The 10,062-nt window shown below is 40.0% G+C and overlaps 1 non-coding gene across 1 annotated transcript; it reads left to right on the top strand.

Moving 5' to 3' along the window:
• The first annotated feature begins 9,565 nt into the window (after nucleotides 1-9,565).
• On the top strand, nucleotides 9,566-9,672 carry LOC141663281 (small nucleolar RNA R71). The gene has a single exon (XR_012551358.1). It is a non-coding gene; the product is annotated as a small nucleolar RNA R71 (small nucleolar RNA).
• The last annotated feature ends 390 nt before the right edge of the window (nucleotides 9,673-10,062 follow it).

The raw sequence follows: 10,062 nt of genomic DNA, 5'->3' as shown, positions 1-10,062 counted from the left end.
AGCAATCTTCTCCATAGGAATAAATTTAGTGAGAAACTTTTGAGCAAGATCCTCCCATTTGGTGATAGACGCTGGTGGTAGATAATGTAACCAACACTTTGTCTTATACCTCAGAGAGAATGGGAAGAGTCATAGCTTGATAGCATCTTCAGTCACCCCATTGAACATGAAAGTGTCGCAGATCTCGACGAAATCCCTGATGTGCATATTGGGGTCTTCTGTAGGAGAACCCCCAAACTGAACTGAGTTTTGTATTATCTGAATCGTGCTCGACTTGATCTCAAAAGTGTTAGACGAGATGGCTCGTCTGATGATGCTTGACTAAATATCATTGACCTTAGGCTGAGAATAGTCCATCAAGGCCTTAGGAATTTCTGCTTGATCTTCCATCACTACTAAAGCTGGTTCCTCGACTTTTTCTTCTTCTTCTTCTACTTTCTTTTTGTCCTTAAAAACTTCCCTTCGAACCACTACAGCTTCTTCCTCAGCTTGATCCAGAGTTCTCTTACGATCCCGCGAACGCGTATACATACATGCTCGCTAGAGTACCTGAAACACGACAAAGAAAAAAGTAGGTAAATAACAATGTCCGAGTCAATGAACTTTAACGATCACTGATGACAAACACATAAACAAAAAGTTAACACTGAGTCCCCGGCAGCGGCGCCAAAAACTTGTTAGTCGCTAAACACGCGCTAAAAAGTCATGAAAGTATACGCGATCGCAAGTAATATAGAATTATTTCTAGTTCGTTCCCAAAGGGACTGGTTTAGATTAACTTTAGAAATTATGCACTTATGTAACTATGATATGGCTATTTTTCAATGCTAAAATGAATAACAAATTGGGTTTTGATTATACTACGATTAACTATTGAGAATTATACTAGAGAACATAAACTAAGAGATTAAAGAGATTTGAATAATGTAAGACACAAATATGGGATTCTAACTTCATTAAATACTTCATTCAATAGCCTTATTGTTCTTAACCTTAGCATGTAATGGTGATGACACTAATCAGACAACACGAAACTGCTAAACGCCAACTTTCGTTGCATGAATAACATACTGACAGACATCCACAAAAGAGATAGAAGCTAAACAGGCACCAATTATATTGAGACCCTATATGTCTATAGAATTTGACAACATAATGGCTTAATGCATAAGCTATCTATCGTGATTACATAGGGCAAGTGAGATGGTTAAAATTACCTACGAATCATGCATAACAGTAACACATGAACCTATGCTAGCATGGAAAGTTCGAAATCCTTAAATTCAGTGTCGCTTCATTAAAGATTAACACGCTATCTTATACGTTCATGACACTCATAAGACGAATAAGCACAACCAATACTAGGTTATCATACAATCACCACACACTAAAGCATCGAAATAAATTAACTAAAGAAATCCATAGATAAATCCGCTAGAACCCCACGATAACGATTAGCCCATAATCGGACTCATCATCAACGTGGGTTCCGATAAAAGCATGGTATAATAAACGTAGTCTTTATACTGAATTAATATTAAACCAAGTACGAAACAAGAGTACAGGTTCATGAATAAGAAAACTAGCATCCAAAGTTACAACTTAGAACAAAGAATCACAAGTATAAACTAGGTCTTCTTCACCTTCGTTGAAATGTGCTAAAACGGTCTTCCTATGCCTTCTCCTTGTGCTATGATATATCTCCTTGTGAAAAAAACCTTTATTTAGGTATATATAGCAGCCCGTGCGTGGTAGAAGTCCTCCAATCAAAAGCCCATAAGAATCAGGATTCTAAAATCCCGACCCGGCGCAGCCGCGCGCTTGAACAGCGCGGGCGCTGTGTCTCTGTACTATAGGCGTGGGCGCACGCTATGATAGTGCGGGCGCGTCGACCTTCTGGAGAAAATTCCTATTCTCTTCTTTTCTTGCTGCAATGAGTTGGTCTTCATGAGCTTTATTCCTTGGACACTATCCTAACATCATATTAGCTTCAAATCAATGCTAATTGACCTGAATTCCGGATTAATGCCTGGAATGCAAAAACACTATAAAACGCATTGAAATACCAATAACTTGAGTACAATAACACCAATTCAAAGCTTAATGGAGCGTTTTAAAGTGTCATAAATGCCACTCAACATTCCCCCAAACTTGAATCGATGCTTGTCCTCAAGCATAAACAGACTCAAAGAACAAGAAATAAAAATGCATGAATGTAACTAAATAAATGTAACGATCCCCATAGAATAACTAAACCAATCAACAAGCAACTTCTCAACAAATGAAGTTATTTGCGCACAGATCAATCAAACCTTACAAATCAACTTACAAACCAGAGACGTGCGTGTGTGCAAATGCTTACAGATATACAATTGCAACTAGATCAATAATCATGACTCACTACTCATCAAAACAATCACAAGGTTATAAATAAAATAAAAGCTAGACTCAAAATAACTTATAAAACTTCAATTCTTATATTGGAGTTTTATATGGATTCATGCTTTTATTCACAACAAAACAAAACAAGTATGCTTATTTGACCGTGTTATGAGTGAGGTCCACAAAAGATTTATACAATAGTACCCATGTAGCGAGCGTTAGGTTAGCGGATCCCAGACTATAAAAGCCTTACATCACTAAGCACAAATTCCCCTAAGAACTTAATAACTCGAGTACTAAAGAGCCCACTCATGATCAATTATACATAACACTTATTTTTCTCTTTTTCTTTTCTTATTTTCTTCTTCTTTTGCTTTTCTTTTTTTTTTTCATAAATTTCTGAACGAGTGCATTTCGCTCCATCTCGTTCAACCCTAGACTACTCATATATATGAGACGACTACTAGCCATTTGACACCTAGCCACAACAACTAACAATGAAATCCAATTTTTCCAATTTATTAAAAATCCATGCTATTTTATCATTAAGAGAATATCCTAAATTCTAAATATAAACAAGTGATTAAACCTCAACAAACAAACAAACCATGGACATGATCTAGCACTCAAACAACCTATAAGACTTAGTGAAATACAAGTGTCTCCAGCATGCAAATCAATTCGATATGATTTAACATCACTAAACACGACATCACTACACTAGCATCAATATCACAAGTCGATCAGAAAAATCATCTAAGGGATCATGTTATTATGCAAATGCATGAACTATATGAACAAACTATCATAAAAACTACAAAAATAAAAAAACTACATGGAAAAATATGCAACTATATGCACTAAACTATCATGAATGTTCATGAATGTGCAACAATAAACTATCATGAATGTGCAACTATAAGCAACTCATACAAAACATATTCCTTCAACTACTACCCCCAAACTTAAAATTTTCACTGTCCTCAGTGAAGGTAATAGTAAGGAATCAGGAATACCTACTCAGAATCAGGATCCTCACCCCCAACGGGTGGAGTGTCAGGCATGTCTGGAGGTGGATACACGGAGTCCACCCCAAATACTGGCCACTGGATGTCCACACCTGTGGCTCTGAATGCAGTCCCTAATGCCTGGGTGAGATCATGTATAAACCGACTATGGATGTCATGCATCGCATCCATCCTCCTCGCTAGACGCCTATACTGCGCCAAGCTCATACCAACTCCAACATCCACTCCTGCTTCCTTCTGCTCCTGCTACGATGGATACCGTGACTGGGACGGCTCTACTTTCTCGCCCAACTGAGCTCTCCAGCCCACCTTATGGGCAAACTTTGAACCACCAGCATACATCTGATCATATGGCCATTTTCCCAGAAGAAGATCAAATGAATAACCAAGCCCCTTAGAATCAGTCTTACCACTGTACCTCCCTACCATACTCAATATTGTCGAACTATAGATAGCAGAACTAGGAAGCTGAAGCTGCTCATGTACGGCCTAACGGACACGAACTACCACACACAACTTTGTCACAATAGATGCATAGGGTATGGTACCCATAGTACTACCTCGTAAAAACTTTATAATACCTTGGTGAATAACCATACCAAGGTCCACATAGTCACCCTGCAGAATACCCCACAACAAACATGCATGCTCCATAATAACCTCATGCATATGAGAAGATGGCATGATGTTAGCACAAATAAAAGAATTCCATGCGCGTGCAAACCTGTTCATGTACAAAGCAGGGAATGTTGCATAATCAGTCATGCCCCTCTTGAACTTCCAATGAGTATTAGGCACACACAGTGTAGCAACAATCAAAGTCCTCCGGAGTCTTATCGTTCCAGGTGTCCTGATCGGGCCTTTTTGCGGGTTGATCAATCACCCTCCTTATCGTCTCAGTACTGTACTCCATCGTCATCCCCTAAACACAGTGAAACCTTTCTTCTCCGCCTTAGCATTAACATAAAATTCTTGAAAAACACTCATGGGCACAGCAGTGGGTGCCTCGCAAAAAGCAACCCAGCCCATCTCCAAGATCATATTTAACAACCTACCATCCTTCCCCGATGGCAGAAAACCACGCTGCTTGGCTATAGGCTTCGATAGAAGCCTCGTATACTCCGCTTCAGCCTCGAGAGTGGAAAACCTCGGCCTCACACCACCTGCACTCGAAGAATCAGTGGTGTTGCTGCTTACTTGAGTTCTTTATCTCTTGGTTGCCATTGGGATTGAATAAGAGACTATAAGAGATAAGTGTTTGAGAGAGAATTATGTTTGAGAATTTGAAAAGTGGTGGAGAAGTTTGTGTGTAAGTGTATGTATATAGGAGGTGATGAGAGAATTAGATATGGAATAGAAGTGGGAATTGATTATGGGAATAGTGGGAATAATGGGTTTAATTTGGAGAGGGAAATTTGGGATGTGGAAGAATAAAATTCGGGTAGGAATTGATTTTTAAAAGAAGTCCCCGATTTTCTCTTTATTCCCAGCTTTTTATTTTTTTTCCGGAATTCAGGGGCAGCGTGGTCGCGCGCTACCTCAGCGCGGGCGCGCCGTGCTTCTGTCTTTCCAACGTGGCCAACCCGCTAGGTAACGCGGGCATGCTCTATTTTTGGAGAATTGGCGCGGCCGCCCCGCTTCCTCAGCACCGGCGCGCCGTGCCACTGTAGTTGGCCCTGAAATTTTTCAAATTTTTGATTTTTTTTGTGGTTTTCTCCTTTCTTTCTTCTTCCTCTATCTACTAATGTACAAAAAGCTTGGGTTGCCTCCCAAGAAGCGCTTGCTTTACATCGTTAGCTTGATGTAGAAATGTGAGATCAAACAGACAATAAAACAGCACTTACCACCTCGCAGTTTTCCGTGCCACCATAGTAATACTTCAACCTCTGACCATTTACCTTGAATGCTTGGCCCAGATCATTCTAAAAAATCTCTACCGCTACATGTGGAAACATAGTTTTAACAACAAACGGCCCTGACCACCTTGACTTCAACTTTCCAGGAAAAAGACGTAGATGAGAGTTGAACAAAAGAACTTGTTGCCCCAACATAAATTATTTGAGCACTGGACCCCTATCATGCCACCTCTTGACTTTCTCCTTTTACATTTTGTTGTTTTCATATGCTTGAAGTCGAAACTCGTCGAGTTTATTCAATTGAAGCATCCTCTTCTTTCCAGCTGCATCCAAGTCCAGATTTAACTTCTTCAAAGCCCAATACGCTTTATGCTCGAGCTCCACCGACAAATGACACCCTTTACGATAAACCAACTAATACGGTGACATTCCTAGCGGAGTCTTGTACACCGTTCGATATGCCCAAACAGCTTCATCAAACTTCAAAGACCGATATTTTCTCGATGGACACACAACTTTCTCTAAAATGCGCTTGATCTCTCTGTTAGATACCTCAGCTTGACCATTCGTCTGAGGATGATAAGCCTTAGCAATGCGATGATTTACATTATACCTTTGCATCATAGAAATGAACTTACGATTACAGAAATGTTCCAAATCTTGTGAATATTTGCTTGTGAAGAAAATTAAGCACTACCTTCGCATCGTTCGTTGGAAACACCTTAACTTCAACCCATTTCGACACATAATCAACCACCAACAAGATATACTGATTGTTACAAGATGAGACAAATGGCCCCATGAAGTCAATCCCCAAAACATCGTAGACTTCAACCTCGAGAAGCACATTAAGAAGCATCTAATCCCTCTTGGACATATTACCCACACGTTGACATCGATCACATTTTAAAACAAACTGATGAGCATCTTTAAACAAGGTCTACTAAGAGAAACTTGCTTGAAGAATACGAGATGTTGTCTTTGCTCCACCATAATGTCCTCCATAATCCGTTGAGTGGCAATCTCGTAAGATATCCCCCGTTTCGCTATAAGTAATACATCTCCTAATAATTTGTTCAGCTCCTTGTCGAAAAAGAAATGACTCATCCCACATATACCACTTCACTTTATGCAGAAACTTCTTCCTTTGAGCGGAAGTCAACTCTGGAGGCATAACGTTACTCACAAGGTAGTTCACAATATCGGCGAACCACGGTTCTTCTGCTTGCACTCCAAGTAATTGCTCATCGGGAAAAGATTCGTTAATCAACGACTTATCTTGTGAAGTAGAAATTGGATCCTCTAAACGTGAGAGATGATCAGCAACTTGATTTTCAATCCCTTTTATGTCCTTAATCTCTAATTCAAACTCTTGAAGTAAAAGAACCTATCGAAACCATCTAGGCTTCGAGTCCTTCTTCGAGATGAAATATTGAATGACAGCGTGATCAATGAAAATTGTCACCTTCATCCCAAGTAGATAAGATCAAAATTTCTCAAAACCATAGACAATAGCCAAAAGTTCTTTCTCATTAGTGGTGTAGATCAGTTGAGCACCATTCTGAGTCTTACTAGCATAGTAGACTACATGAAAGATATTTTTTCCTTCTTTACCCAAGAACTACTCCAACTGTATAGTCACTTGCATCGCACATCATTTAAATGGTTCGGACCAATCAGGTGCAGATATGACAGGTGCCGTAATAAAACTATTCTTCAGTGTCTCAAAAGCAGCGACTCGTCATCAAACTTGAAAGTAACATCTTTCTCTACCAAATTGCATAACACCTTCGAAATATTAAAGAAGTCCTTGATGAAACGCCTATGGAAACCCGCATGACCAAGACCCTTACTAGAAACCTTGTGACCAAGAATGATGCCTTGGCGCACCATAAAATAACATTTCTCCCAATTGAGAACCAAATTGGTCTCAACTCACCTTTTTCAGCACCGACCCAAGATTGTGCAAGCATTCATCATAAGAAGTTTCAAAGACCGAAAAATCGTACATGAACACTTCTACATTATTACCAATCATATCAGAGAAGATAGCCATCATACATCTCTGAAAAGTGGCTGGTGCTCCACATAGCCCAAAAGAAACTCTCCGGAATGCAAAAGTACCAAAAGGACATGTGAATGTAGTCTTCTCTTGATCTTCTGGAGCGATACAGATCTGATTATATCCCGAATAGCCATCCAAAAGACAATAGTAATCATGCCCAGCCAATATATCAAGCATCTGATCAATGAAATGAAGAGGGAAGTGATCCTTCCTTGTAGCCTTGTTGAGCTTCCTATAATCCATGCAAACTCTCCACCCCGTGATTGTTCATGTAGGAATTAGCTCATTATTCTCATTAGCTACCACAGTGATACCACCATTCTTTGGCACACAATAATCTGGGCTCACCCATGAACTGTCAGAAATAGGGTAGATGATCCCTGCATCTAGCTACTTGAGGATTTCCTTCTTCATAACCTCTTTCATGATAGGATTAAGCCTTCTCTATTGCTCAATAGTAGGCTTGCTTCCTTCCTCTAGCAGAATTTTGTGCATGCAGTACGAGGGGCTGATTCCCTTGAAATCTGTTATAGTCTAACCAATTGTCGATTTGAATTTTCTAAGAATTCTCAAAAGCTTCTCCTGGTCGCTACCTAAAAGGTCAGATGTAATAATAACAGGAAAAGTAGATGCATCACCTAAAAACACATACCTCAAATGTTCAGGCAAAGGCTTAAGCTCAAGAGTAGGAGCCGCCTCAATAGATGGCTTGAGGCACTTTGGAGAACTTTTCAGCTCCTCCAATCCAAGAGATTCAAAAGGCATATCAACCTTTTGCTTCAAGGGAGAAGCATTCAAATATTACAAGTGCTCTTCACCTTCATCATCTTCACTATCGGAATTCCCCAACAAGGCTTTTTCTAAGGCATCGGACCTTAGCAATCGATCTAGTTCAGAATTGACCACAGAATCGACCATCTCCACCTTAAAACACTCCTCATTTTCCGTTGGGAATTTCATGGAATTGAACACATTAAAAGTTACATCTTGATCCATCACTCACATGGTGAGCTCACCTTTCTGTACATCTATCACTGTTCGGCCAGTAGCTAAGAAACTCTTCCCAAGATTATGGGAATCTTCTTATCCTCCTCAAAATCAAGAATTACAAAATCATCAGGGAAGATGAGTTTATCCACTTTGACCAAGACATCCTCCACAATACCTCGTGGATATATAATAGAACGGTCGGCCAACTGTAAAGTCATATAAGTAGGCTTTGGATCAGGCAAGTCCAACTTCTTGTAGATTGACAAGGGCATCAGATTGATGCTAGCTCCCAAGTCACATAAACACTTGTCAAAAGACACATTTCCAATTGTGCAAGGAATAGTGAAGCTTCCAGGATCTTTAAGCTTCGGAGGTAATTTCTGTTGCAGCACAACACTGTATTCCTCTATGAGAGCAATGGTCTCCAAGTCATCAAGCTTCACTTTCCTAGAGAGAATACCTTTTATGAACTTCGCGTAACTAGGCATTTATTCAAGAGCTTCAGCAAAAGGTATGTTGATGCGAAGTTTCTTGAACACCTCCAGAAACTTTGCAAACTGCTTATCCAGCTTTTTCTTTTGTAGCCTCTTAGGAAAGGGATATGGAGGATAGATCTGTTTCCCCCATGTATTACCCTCAGGAGGAGTGTGCTCAACAGTAGTCTTCCTTGGTTCCACTTATGCTTCCTTCTGCACTTCTTCTTCTTCAGCCTCAACTTTAGAATCTGGAGTCTTAGCTTTTTCAGGATTTTCAACCTTACCAGACCTCAGTTTAATGGCTTTAACATGCTCCTTAGCTTCCTCCAGCTGAAGTTAGGATGATTGCGGTTATTTGGATTATAAGTGGCTGGAGCTTGCTGCTGTGATCTCTGAAAGTTTCTCACAAATTGAACTGATTCGCTAGAAATAGCACACTACTCAGTTACATGTGCCCCCGCACAAAGATCACACACACTAGTGATTTGATTAACTCCATAATTAGCCAAAAAGTCTACTTTCATCGTCAAAGCTTGAAGTTGAGCAGCTATAGCAGTAGCTGTTTCCACTTCCAGAATTTCTGCTACTTTTCCTTGCAACATTCTTTGAATAGGAATCTGGTATTCATTAGCTGCCATTAGCTAGATCAACTCATAAGCTTCATTATAGCTTTTGGACCATAAGGCTCTGCCAGAGGCTGCATCGAGCATAGGTCTAGATTGTGCGCCTAAACCATTGTAGAAACAGTTTATAATCATCCAATTAGGCATGCCATGGTGTGGGAACTTTCTTAGCATCTCCTTGTATCGATCCCAAGCCACACACAAAGATTCTCCAGTTTGCTGCGCAAACTGAGTAAGTGCATTCCTGATCGAAGCAATCTTCACCATACAAAAAGAATTTAGTGAGAAACTTTTGAGCAAGATCCTCCCATTTGGTGATAGACGTTGGTGGTAGATAATGTAACCAGCACTTTGTCTTATACCTCAGAGAGAATGGGAAGAGTCATAGCTTGATAGCATCTTCAGTCACCCCATTGAACATGAAAGTGTCGCAGATCTCAATGAAATCCCTGATGTGCATATTGGGGTCTTTTGTAGGAGAACCCCCAAACTGAACTGAGTTTTATATCATCTGAATCGTGCTCGACTTGATCTCAAAAGTGTTAGATGAGATGGCTCGTCTGATGATGCTTGACTAAAAATCATTGACCTTAGGCTGAGAATAGTCCATCAAAGCCTTAGGAATTTCTGCTTGATCTCCCA

This window comes from Apium graveolens, chromosome 5 (assembly GCF_009905375.1).
Source record: "Apium graveolens cultivar Ventura chromosome 5, ASM990537v1, whole genome shotgun sequence".
Taxonomy (NCBI): Eukaryota; Viridiplantae; Streptophyta; class Magnoliopsida; order Apiales; family Apiaceae; genus Apium; species Apium graveolens.
Note: the sequence above shows the minus strand (reverse complement) of the source record. Positions and strands in the feature narration are given on the sequence as shown.